Raw genomic sequence first — 14,151 nt, forward strand, 5'->3', positions numbered from 1 at the left:
GAACTAGAAATGAAAAAGTAGAGGTAACAACTGACCCTCCAGAAATACAAAGGATCATGAGGGATTACTACAAGCAACTCTATGACAATAAAATGGACAACCTAGAAGAAATGGACAAATTCTTAGGAAAGGACAACCTTCTGAGACTGAACCAGGAAGAAATAGAAAATATTAACAGACCAATCACAAGCACTGAAATTGAAACTGTGATTAAAAATCTTCCAACAAACAAAAGCCCAAGACCAGATGGCTTCACAGGCGAATTCTATCAAACATTTAGAGAAGAGCTGGCACCTATCCTTCTAAAACTCTTGCAAAATACAGCAGAGGGAGGAACACTCCCCAACTCATTCTACGAGGCCACCATCACCCTGATACCAAAACCAGACAAAGATGTCACAAAAAAGGAAAACCACAGGCCAATATCACTGATGAACAGATATGCAAAAATCCTCAACAAAATACTAGCAAACAGAATCCAGTAGCACATTAAACGGATCATACACCACGATCAAGTGGTGTTTATCCCAGGAATGCAAGGATTCTTCAGCATACACAAATCAATAAATGTGATACACCATATTAACAAATTGAAGGAGAAAAACCATATGATAATAGGTGCAGAAAAAGCTTTTGACAAGATTCAACAACCATTTATGATAAAAACTCTCCAAAGAGTAGGCATACAGGGAACTTACCTCAACATAATAAAGGCTATATATGACAAACCCACAGCCAACATCATTGTCAATGGTGAAAAATCGAAAGCATTTCCACTAAGATCAGGAACAAGACAAGGTTGCCCACTCTCACCACTATTATTCAACATAGTTCTGGAAGTTTTAGTCACAGAAATCAGAGAAGAAAGAGAAATAAAAGGAATCCAAATTGGAAAAGAAGAAGTAAAACTGTCACTGTTTGCAGATGACATCATACTATATGCCACCAGAAAACTACTAGAGCTAATCAATGAATTTGGTAAAGTTTTAGGATACAAAATTAACTCACAGAAATCTCTTGCATTCCTATACAGGAATGATAAAAAATCTGAAAGAAAGATTAAGGAAACACTCCCATTTACCATTGCAGCAAAAAGAATAAAATACCTAGGGATAAACCTACCTAAGGAGAGAAAAGACCTGTATTCAGAAAACTATGAGACACTGATGAAAGAAATTAGAGATGATACAAACAGATGGAGAGATATACCATGTTCTTGGATTGGAAGAATCAACATTGTGAAAATGACTATACTATCCAAAGCAATGTATAGATTCAGTGTAATCCCTATCAAACTACCAATGGCATTTTTCACAGAACTAGAACAAAGAATTGCACAATTTGTATGGAAACCAAGAGACCCTGAATAGCCAAAGCAATCTTGAGAATGAAAAATGAAGCTGGAGGAATCAGGCTCCCTGACTTTAAACTATATTACAAAGCTACAGTAATCAAGACAGTATGATACTGGCACAAAAACAGAAATATAGATCAATGGAACAGGATAGAAAGCCCAGAGATAAACCCATGCACATATGGTCACCTTAACTTTGATAAAGGTGGCAAGAGTATACAATGTAGAAAAGACAGCCTCTTCCATAAGTGGTGCTGGGGAAAGTGGACAGCTATATGTAAAAGAATGAAATTAGATCATTCCCTAACACCATACACAAAAATAAACTCAAAATGGACTTAAATGTAAGTCCAGACACCATCAAACTCTTAGAGGAAAACCTAGGCAGAACACTCTATGACATAAATCACAGCAAGATCCTTTTTGACCCACCTCCTAGAGAAATGGAAATGAAAACAAAAATAAACAAGTGGGACCTAACGAAACTTAAAAGCTTTTGCACTACAAAGGAAACCATAAACAAGACGAAAAGACAACCCTCAGAATGGGAGAAAATATTTGCAAATGAAGCAACAAAGGATTAATCTCCAAAATATACAAGCAGCTCATGAAGCTTAATATCAACAAAAGAAACACCCCAGTCCAAAAATGGGCAGAAGACCTAAACAGACATTTCTCCAAAGAAGATATACAGATGGCCAACAAACACATGAAAGGATGCTCAACATCACTAAGCATTAGAGAAATGCAAATCAAAACTGCAATGACATATCACCTCACACTGGTCAGAATGGCCATCATCAAAAAATCTATAAACAATAAATGCTGGAGAGGGTGTGGAGAAAAGGGAACCCTCTTGCACTGTTGGCGGGAATGTAAATTGACACAGCCACTATGGAGAACAGTAAGGAGGTTCCTTAAAAAACTAAAAACAGAACTACCATATGACCCAGTAATCCCACTACTGGGCATATACCCTGAGAAAACCATAATTCAAAAAGAGACATGTACCACAATGTTCATTGCAGCACTATTTACAATAGCCAGGACATGGAAGCAACCTAAGTGTCCACCAACAGCTGAATGGATAAAGAAGATGTGGCAATATATATACAATGGAATATTACTCAGCCATAAAAAGAAACGAAGTTGAATTATTTGTCGTGAGGTGGATGGACCTAGAGTCTGTCATACAGAGTGAAGTAGGTCAGAAAGAGAAAAATACCATAGGCTAACAGATATATATGGAATCTAAAAAAAAAAAAAAAGGTTCTGAAGAACCCAGGGGCAGGACATGGATAAAGACACAGACGTAGAGAATGGACTTGAGGACACGGGGAGGGGGAAGGGTAAGCTGGGACAATGTAAGAGAGTGGTATTGACATATATACACTACCAAATGTAAAATAGAGAGCTAGTGGGAAGCAGCTGCATAGCACAGAGAGATCAGCTTGGTGCTTTGTGACCACCTAGAGGGGTGAGGTAGGGTGGGTGGCAGAGGGACACAAGAGGGTGGTGATATGGGGATATATGTATATGTATAGCTGATTCACTTTGTTATACAGCAGAAACTAACACAACAATGTAAAGGAATTATACTGCAATAAAGATGCTAAAAAAAAGAAAAAAAAAAGAAAGTTAAGGATCTTCAGATGAGATCATCATGTATTACCTGGGTGGGTCTTAAATCCAATGACAAGTGTCCTTATAAGAGACAGAAGAGGAGAAGCCACAGACAGAAGAGTAAAAGATGATGTCAATATGGAGGAAGTGATTGAAGTGATGTGGCCACAACCATAGAAGCCAAGGAATGCTAACGGCCACCATGAACTAGATTAGGCAAGGAAGGATTATCCGTTAGAGCATGGCCTTTATGACACGTTGGTTTCAGACCTCCCTCTGGGCTCCAGAACCGTAAGAGAATAACTATGTGTCGTTTTAAGCCAATGAATTTATGGTAATTTGTTACGGGAACTTTGGAAAACTAATACAGCTGTAGTCAAAGTGATTAAGGAATGATATAAATCAAGAGATGTGACTGACATAACTGTAATTTACACAAATCCAAGAGGATATAGTAGCTGCATACGTGTACTATCACACAGCTTACATATTTTGTATATTTGAAAAGCACTGTGCTCATTTAATTTCTTTTTTTTTTGTTTGTTTTATGATCCTAAGGTGTGATGATAATTTTAATGATATGTATCTATTGGGCACAATACAGATATTGATCCCTGATTCCGTCTTCAGCATTGCTGGGAATACAATAGAAGGATGAATTACAGTCAGCACTGAGTCCCCAGTCCAGGTGGAGAAGGAATTCCAATGCACTTCCAGTACATAATAACGGAACTCAAATCCCTTTAACGATAGAAACTATTGTCTCCCCAACCTCTGTTCTATCCCTTCTTTCATACTCACAGAAACATGGTTTATTTAAAAGGTAGTAGTGAAGATCCTGTGATCTCAGAGAATGGACTCCTTCCCCAGTCATGCTAATCTCAGTTACCTGCCACAAAGAACATTCCTAACAGATAACACAAGTTGAGATTTGGGAAAAGAGACATCAGTGTGGGTTACAGCAGATGGGAGATGTAGGACATGAGATGACTGTGAAAAGATAGATAGGTTTTGGAGATATAAAAGGGAAAGAAAAGTATGCCCTAGACAGACAAACATGAATTAAAGCTTTGAAGTGAGAATGAGCACAGCACGTATGACTTGGAATAACAGAAACTGTTTGTCTCCTAGGGAGAAGAAACACGGGTGTGATGGGTCATAAAAGCCAGGCACAGGTTTCATGGAGTGAAATGAAAGAATGTCTTTAAGAGGCCAGCTTTCATTGGTTTCCTCATTTTCAGAATAAGAATAAAATTAGTGGGAAGCAATAGTTTTGTCTCTCTATCTCCCACCCCCCCCCCAAACTGTCAAGGAGCACGGAAATTGAATGATATAAACACAGGAGTCTGAAAAAAAACCCCCACAGTCTGAAAACTCAAGTTACTTAAAAATATGCTAATCTCCCTCTTCTGTAGCTATATGAATCTTGAAAGTTAGACAAACTTGCTTGAGCATTCTGCCTAAAAGTATCAGATTAAGTAATGGCATATTATAAGAAACTCAACATGGAACAGAATTCTCAGTGGTTTCTTCATGATATTATAAATAAAACTTACTGCAAAACAATGTGTTTAGATAGGTAAAGATGATGAAGCTTAAAATTCTGGGGGATAAATTCCCTATTTATTCACTTCCTGATCATTCTTATTTTAGCTTTGTTTATATTCATGGCTTAGTACCTGCACAATTCTTCCCACACATTTTTAAACACTAAGTTATGGAATGAAATAGATTTCAGAGGGCCTCAGTCTCAGACAGGTATCACAGTGTCTTTCAAACAACATCTAAAGCCTTGGCACAAACTATTAGCTTATGTGAACAGTGGTTTTTATTTCTTGTTTTTATTTTTGAGAACTAGATTGCTCACTCTTTTTCAAGAGCCTCTAGTAAGTTTTCAAAAACAATCAACAATATTGTAACATATTATTTAAATTAGGTAAGAAATATTGGATATTTTCTCATTTAGATTTATGTTTAGAAAAGCAGAAAATTAGATGCAAAATATGGGATGGATCTCTAAATCTTGGTGAATTCTAGCAGTTGAAGATCTGTATTGGATAAATAATTAGAAACAAAAAGGTGTATCCCAAGAATACTATACCCAGGTACATTTTATTTTATTTTATTTTTAAATGTATTATTCAAAGATTAAAAAGTCTACCACCCACACAACGTTGAAAATAAAATTACCTGAAAATGTCTGTGAGCTTATTAATGAGACATGCATTGATAACAATGCAATAAGGAGGAAGTTATTGTACCAAAAAATTGCAGGCCCTTTTTTATTCTACTTGGAGTCCAAACCCAGGAAGCCAGTGGCCTTGCTCACATCCTTTCTGCTGCCTCCTTGACCTAAGCCCACCCACTCTTCTACCTGTGCTCAGCACTAGATAGTGGTTGTTGCCAGGTTTGAAGCTTTTAAAATCACTGCTGCAGGTTCCATTCAGTAATTCCTAACAATGGCTAAATTACTGACATTGTTAGGACACCACACTCAAAGAAGTACTAAACAAAATGTATTTTATCCTACTGCAACCAAAACAGAAAAACAAAGATCAATGTAATGGCTTTTCACTACGAAGGGATTTAAGTAATTTTAAAGCATCTTTTAAGATTCTTATCAAATTATTAGTGTTATCCTTTTATTTCTTAAATTGGGAAATATATCTATCACCCCCTCTCTCTTTATATCATCACACAGGGAAGAACTATGTACGTTCTTGGGTTAACAGTGCTTTAAAAGCAGCATTAAATCAGTATGGCTGAATTTATTCATTAATTCAACCATACAACAAATGTTTATTAAACGACTACCATGTACCGAACAATTGTTCTAGCAGCAAGGGATTCAGTATTGAATAAAATAGACCAAAAAAACCCCATCCCTGGGGGAGTTTATATTCACACTGGACAGAAAATAAGCTACATAAACTGGGCAGACTGTGCTAACATTAAAAAAAAAAAAGCAGAGCAGGGGACCATGACAAGGTGGAGAAGGTGTGACCCTTTTAGAGACAAAAAGAAGGCCTTTCTGAGAAGGCATCTTTAGACATGAAGGATGTGATGGAGGAGTCATGCAGATACTTGCAGGAGAAGCTGTCAGACAATGGACCTATGAGTGCAAAGCCCTGCCCAAGACGGGGATGGGCTCAGGGTTTGTGTTTGTTGCATGAAAAGGAAGGACAGGGTGGCTGTAGAGGAAACGCAGCCAGGGAGGTAACGAAGGGTGCAAATTACATCCAGTTTCAATCCTAAATCTACTGCAGGGTTGATTGAGAGGTACTAAATTAGCCTTAAGGCTGAAGAGTGATGGGATCTCATGGTCTTGTAGGAGAATTATCCTGGTCTCTCTGTTGAGAAGGACCTACAGAAGGGTCAAGGGTACCAAGAAGAAGACCACTCAGAAGGTTACTGCATGATAAGCCAAGTGTGGGAAGATGGTGAATTCGACAAGGGTGATGGTATATGTAATGGCAAGAAGTGGTTAGATTTTGGGTATATTTTGTAAGAAGAGGCTAAAAGGGTCTGGTGAGAATGGGATGTAGTGGGTGTTATCAAAGTTGACCCTGAAGATTTGGATTGAGCCGCTGAGATGGAGAAGACTGTAAGAGCAACTAGATTGAGGCAGAATGTTTTCTGAAAATGCAAATATTCAATATGGATGAAGGTAGTCAGAGGGATTTCCAATTCCTATTTTATTATTTTAAAATTGTCTACAAGGTCCATAAAATTACTATAGTAATCAGATTATCATTTAAAATAATAGGTAAAATTTTGCATGTTATTAGGTACAGCTTTATAATATATGCATGACAAAAAACTTGAATAACTGTGCATTACTTTTACAAATGAAAGAAATATATGTTATTTAAAACTATTTATAAGTGAATAAAAGGCAGTTTGCTTCATTAGAATAAGTACAAGTTTCTCCAGAGAAACTTGAAATTGAATCCTCCTTTTGTCGCTTGCTTATTATGTAACCTTGGGCATATTTATGCTTTAAAATTCAGTGTTCTCCTCTTTAAGTAGGAATATATATATATATATATATGTATATATATATATATATAATTAGCTTCATTGCTTTATTGTGAAAATTAAATAAAAAACTGCACCTAAAACGCTTAGCACATTGCCTGACAAATACTCATAATCAAAATAACAATATTAATAATATGGGAAACAACACTGATGATAATAAAAGTAAAAAGAACAGCTTAGATTCCTTGTACTTATTATAGGATGGGCATGATGTGATAAACGCTTTAATGTATCATCATGTTTGATCCTTCCATCAAACATTTAAGGTAAAATGAAATTTTACGGATGATGAAAATGAAATCTGTAAAAGGAAAATACTGTACAGCTATTTATCTGAAGATAAAAACACCTAAAGGTATAGGTTCAGGCCTTCGGGTACATGGGGTTTTATCCTACCCATCATGAACGGGAATGCTTAATGCCTTCCTTGAGCCAACAAATCCCTGGAATATTAAATTAATACTTCTCAGTGCTCTATTTGTAATAAACTTTGAGGTGAAACTTGGGACAGCAAAAAAATTGACCCAGACAATTGGAGATGGCCTTAAAGATGAATCCATCCAATGCAAGGAGTACTAGAAATTAAATAAGGCTTGAAGTCTAAGTGTACACAGATAGTGGGGTAACATGCATTGTTATTAAACATTGCAAATTATGCTTGGTCTATTTTCCTGAAATAGGTTTGTTGAAAATTAAAATATTTTGTGTTTATATAATTTTTACTCACTTTCTGTGATGGTTAAATTTTATGTGTCAACTTGGCTAGACTGTGGCACCCAGTTGCTTGGTCAAATACTAGCCTAGATATTGCTGTGAAGGTATTTTGTCAATGTGATTAATATCTACAATCAGTTGACTTTAAGTAAAGCAGATTACCCTCCATAATATGGGTGGGCTTCATGCAATCAGTTGAAGGCCTTAAAAGCAAAACGTGAGGTTTCCCTGAGAAGAAAAAACTTTGCCTCAAGGCTGTAAACCATAACTCTTGCCTGAGTTCAGCCGGCCTTCCCTATAGAATTCAGACTTGCCAGCCCCACAATCACATGAGCCAATTCCTTAATATAAATCTCTTTATTTTATATATATATATATATATCCTTTTGATTCTGCTCCTCCAGAGAACACTGACAGATACACTTTTCCTTTCCATGTATATACCTTTATTACTATTTTTAAGTTTACCTTAAATATGAATATTTCTTAAATATAAAATAAGAAAAATACTATCTACATATAACAGAAATTTAAAAACCAACTATTTTTCTCACAATTCAATGTCACTATCAAATATCTATCAATAAGGAAGTTTTGTTTTATTAAAAAAGAAGTAAGCAGTATTTGTTCTTTAACGAATGTCTTAGTGAACTGACCAAAGATAAATCTTTAGAGGCAATGATTTCTTCCCTATTCCACTGAGAATCTACAAATAATGACTTCTTTCTATTTTTTAGAGATTATAGCAATAAACTTTTTAGTTTTATATATTGGGTTTTAATATTTAAGCCTGCTTAGCATATATTTATGAACAGGAATATACTGGACAGTATAATTAGAAACGTTGCTCCAGGCACTAGAGGGAAAATAGCCATGTCTATATAAAAAAGGAGAAAATTTGCTACAAATGTAAGGTGAACAAAAACGAGGATGTGCAGCTTTACTTTAGACCCCCAAGGAAATAAAGTGCTAAGATCAAAATGCAAAAGAGTGTTACGCTCATTAGAGAATAATATGGTTAGATATCATTCCTTTCCAAAAGCATGAGTTGTAGAATAATTGAGCATAGTCTGCCATGCAGAATTAAATTCTATAAGAAAACAGGAAAGAGATCTAAAAGAATCTGTAGCATAATTAAGAAAATCACAAAATCCACCATAAACAGAAGTAATGTTTTTGTAGGACTAAGACTGAGTATTTCAAAAACAAGACAAAAATATCTAATCACTGCGTCCTGTGTTTAGCTGCACAGATATATAACATATTTGTTTTAAACTATATATATAGTTTGTTTATAAAACTATGAATATATATATATATATGTAATATAGCCTTAAGTCTTTATTACTGCTAGTCAATGTTCTATTATATGTATAGATTATTAGTTCTTAGGTGTATTTCCTCAGTGGCCAAACTGATCATTTATAAAAGATTAAACATACTAAAAGATTTAGAAGGAGCTAGTAAAAATGATGAAGTTCTGCTGTGCTGAATCAACACTTCTCCACCTCTGGTGGGCATCACAGAGGTCACAAGAGTCTACTATAAACTACTGTATCCAGGCAGTAACCTGTATCATCACTACCAATTGGGATGTGATATTAATAGGCCAGAAATGCACTTTTACATTTAAGTAAATTATGAAATTTTAACTTTATAAACATGTGAAGAACAGTATGGCTTTTGCACTTTAGTGTTTTAACATAGCTGATTGCTAAAAAGATTTTCCTTTTACATTCATCTGAAAATTCCATTTTTTCTAATCATATTTTTTGTTATTATATGAGCTAACAGTATTAATAACTACTTTTATACAAATTCAAACTCAGTCTCTTTCTTTGATATTAAAAAAATGACAAATGACAATTAGAGCAATTAAAAATCTCCCTTTAAGCAAGAGAAGAAAAAAAAAAAAAAAAGAAAAAAATCAAGATTTGCTTCTGAGGTGGTATAAACAAAAAATAGTAAGTTGTGGTTTTATTAATTTTAGCCACTGATTTATCGTACAACTACAATATCTCAACTGTGTCACTTTCTGACTGATTGATCCCATTCAGTAACATTTTCCATTTCTAGTCCTCTTTTAATTCTTACAATGATTTCACTAATTTGATGAATAAATGGTATTTCTAGAGAGGTAAAATAATAGCTAATAAGACAAAAAAAATAAAGAGGAATGAAGAAATTTATATGACAATAAGCCTAATTTGATAGACCTTATAGTTAATAAGTTAAATTTTATATGGATTAGTTCATTTGTAGCAGTCAATTTTCTAATGTAAATGTCTTAATTTCTTAAAGAACACAGACAAAGGCATTGGTGTAATCAGTTTATCAAGTCTCTCCTTATTATGAAATTTAAATGGAAGATAAATAGAAATTGGATTTGTGCAACATGGGAGAAGCAGCCACTGACTTAACTCTATTAAAGAGTGTTATTAAAGTTATAAATGGATCTGTATCTTACACCTACAGATACACACACACACACACACACACACACAAGCACATTCTCTTAATATTTGCAAATCTTTGTTTTTGAAGGCCTATTTTTTAGACCAGTGTCTGATGAATATAGTAGCACAGTTCTGAGACTATAAAAGGGAATAACCGATGTTGCAATATCTGAAGGAAATTTCAAAAGAGAGTTACCAAAATTATTTGAGCAACAGCAACATAATTGGATTACATATATCACCTCTAAACAGGACTCATTTGGAGGTACAGTACCTGTTATGGTTTCTTTAAAAAAATGAATCTCATTAGTTTATAATTAGATCTTAGTATATAACCTAGTTTGAAGGAATTTCTTGTACAGTTCATAGATGTGTTTTTGTACTCAATGATAAGATGTTTAAATACCTGAACATAAGATTCAACTAAGATAAATAAAAAGAAGCTTCTGGTAGTTACAGAAACAGGTGTTAGGTGAAACGGCCCTTGTAACTCAGATACTACAAACATGTTGCTCTGGGCTAATACATCCCATCAGAACATTTGAAGATGAAAATAATTAACAAATGGATGCTCCATATTCAATAAGGGGCTACATCTCCATGAGTAGAAACACAGATGTGACTTGTTATGCATCCCCTCTATAAGTCAACACCAAAAAAGCAGTTACTAAGCACTTGCTTTTTGCATGGCAATTTAGAGGTTCAAATAAGAGAAATTACGCATATTTGAAAAAATGACTAAAGACAGAGTGAAGCATAAAAATATTGTAAACAGAAACATATGGTAACAGAGTAGAGGAATCACTTGTCTGTTTTAATGATGGCAGTTATAAAAATTCTAAATATAAGTCAAATCAAATATACTCTATTGTAAAGAGAAAAGCACATATTTTGCAGCATTATAACACAAGTAAAACACTATCTAATATCTCATTAATTTTCTCAGAGTTATATTGTCTCTTTCTAATTTTTTTAATACTATATGTTAGTCCAGACAGAAACCTATTATTTTCTCTAAAAAGTATTCTGGACAATGAGAATTTTTCATGATTATTGAATTATAATTAATCCAATTCTGTGTACCTGTGGGGTAAAAATAACTTAGATTTGCTATATAATATCCATACATTGCAAATATTTAATAAATAGTATCATTCAGTAGCATCCACTAGGCACCTGCACATTTAGATAAACCATGTATATATTTGTTTTTAAAAATATTAATTTTTAACTTATAACTCATATATTAACAGCTGGTGATCATGAGCCTGTGACCATCTGGCAGCAAGAAACACTCCCATGTACTTTATTCCTTCTACTGTTGAACTTTGAGGAGTAGCAGATCTATTAGAAATAGATTATTTAATTTAAATAATCTGAATTTTTTAGTTTAAAGAAACTGAAGTATTATTAGAAGAAGTTACAGTCCAATTATGCCATGAAGCTGAAGGAAGAATGTGAAACTGATAAAGATATCATGTGGGGACATATGAAAGTTTAATTCAGGTACAATTTCTGTGGCAAACATGATTGCATTTCACTGATAATTTAAACAGAATGGAGAAATAACAGAAAGAAAGATCAATTAAAGAAGGATCAAAAAGATAAATTAAAGGAGTCTGAGCTTAGGAAAGATCATTCTAGATAAACTGTTGATGGAAGGAGATGAAAGTAAAAACAGAGACTATCAACAATATATTAAATATATTTTGGGTAATAGTTTAAAATAAAAGATATCTTTTGATAAATATTACTGAAAAAGACACATAAACAGAATAATAAATATTTAATTGAGAAAAATAGTTGTTGAAAAAATTGGGGGCAAGAAGTACCAAAAAAGCTCTAAAACAACAAAATCACAATCCACTTTCCACAATTATTCATAGTCCTTATGAAATCAAGCCTTTACAAATCTCATAATACCTTGTCAAAAGTTTTAATACAACTACACAATAATACTTTTTATTATACACCTTGATAAAATTAACAGAAGAACATTTGGCTCCCATTGGCAGTTTTATATAAAAGGAATGTCTGCTTTACTAAATGCAAATTTTCTTAATGTTAACGTAATCTGTATGTGAAACTATTTAGTTAAAATATTACTTAATACATTTGCTCTATTCTAATCATCTGTGCTAAAATCACAACAAAAACACCTGGTCATATATGAAAACAAAAATATTTTAAAAACATAATTTAAACTATGATGTTCAGATCACTCTAGAGTCAAATAAATATTTGGGGAAAAATGTTCAGTTGCATTTACAGAAGAGTTTCTTAATAAGAAGAGACATTATTAAAATAATTTTAAAATAAGAAAATTACACCAAGAAATAGTTATCTGTATTACTTACATTAAATTAAAATTAATCTTCATCATGCAAAAATAATAATTCTTTTGCAAAGTCACCAAAACTGCTTGGCAGGCAACATAGCTAGGAATGAGGTGTAAGAATATTAGAGGAATGAAACTGCTCTAGAAAAGCATAGGCTCACAAGGACTGGTACTCACACCAAGAGAAAATTCAGCCAAGGCTGAGAAAGATGAGTCTTTGAGCAACCCTGTTAACACTAAAGCCTCAAGTCAGGGCAAAAAGAAGTCAGAAACTAGGCAGAGGAAACTCATAACAACACATAAGTCTGCTACTGAGTCATGTGATTAGGTTGCTCCTAAAAATAGGCTACATAATACTGACTAGAGTAGGAGAAAATTATAGGGAGTTCTTATCATCCAAATCAGGTTATAAACTATCTAACAATATTATGAAAATGAAACATTAACTGAGAGTTTGTCTTCTGAGATTCCATTTCAAGGCAGTGATAATGAGTATAATGCAATATGGCATCCTTGCAGTTTACCAAAGATATTTGTAAGATGTCTATTTCATTTTCTTCCGTTGAATTTTTGATGTTTTGAACCACTCTTACAGGTAAAAATCCCTGCCCAGTTCTAGAAGAAGGTAGAAATCAAGAAGTCTCCTACCAATTGAAATAAATTAGGTCTATGAATTGAAAAGACCCTATTCTGTACCTGAGTTCCAATAACTGGGCTACATTCCCCATTTCCTATACAATCAAGCCCCATTTTTGTCCATTAGCTTCAGTAACCATTTCCTGCTGCTGTCTCTCAGGCCTAACTCCCTTCCTCAATTGCCTAAGAAAGAACCTGGTGCTAAGTTCTGGTCTTTCTCTTCCAACCAGCATCTAACCCCTCAATCTCAGGGCTTTATCCCTTTTTCCTGATGTTGCTAGTCTGCTAGCCTGGGTCTTTTATTACCTGCTAACCAGATTGGCTGTGGTGCCTGCTTTCTCCTTATAAATGTGCCTGGTCTTTGACCCATCCCACTGTCCTAGAACCAAGTTGAAAACACCATGCCTTCTCTACCATTTGCATTCCTCACAGTATTTAGTTCAGACCTGAGCCTGTTCTTGATCAATGCTGATTAGATGGATGAGAAGCAGAGTCATGATGCCAAGTTTCAGTATCATTAAGTTATAACTGCAAAAACTATTTTCTTAACGAAAGTGAGTATTTGAGGCAACAACATGATTTTTATCCTTAAACTTAAATGAATATCATATTCAATGTCAGTCATATTTGATAATGCAGTATTCTATCACGGTAAGTCATATTTCTGAAAGTCTGTTTCATCATTTTCCTCTTTTTAATTTCAGTCTCCTCATTTTATTATTTTTCTACATTTTATCATTTTAGTTTTTTCTCCCCATTTTATGACTTATTGGCATTTTTCTCAATGTTTTAATTTTCCAATTTTCCTTATTCTGTAATAGTGATGTGATTTTTTGTGTTATGATTTCCTCTGTGACAGTTCATTTTCAATTATTTTCTCTTTTTATTTAAAACTCATAACCAACATCATTTAGACTGGGACAGCGTAATGGGTTCAAGAAATAAAGTAAATAAATAAAACTGTGCCAGTTTTGTGGTTGAAACCTGAA

General features: G+C 34.0%; 1 protein-coding gene across 2 annotated transcripts in view; it reads right to left on the reverse strand.

Moving 5' to 3' along the window:
• EDIL3 (EGF like repeats and discoidin domains 3) overlaps positions 1 to 14,151 on the reverse strand; it is a 431,990-nt gene that overhangs the window by 255,451 nt on the left and 162,388 nt on the right. The gene's annotated exons all lie outside the window — the stretch shown is intronic.

The sequence above is a fragment of the Balaenoptera borealis genome (genome assembly GCF_965194805.1).
Source record: "Balaenoptera borealis genome assembly, chromosome: 2".
In the NCBI taxonomy this organism is placed as follows: Eukaryota; Metazoa; Chordata; class Mammalia; order Artiodactyla; family Balaenopteridae; genus Balaenoptera; species Balaenoptera borealis.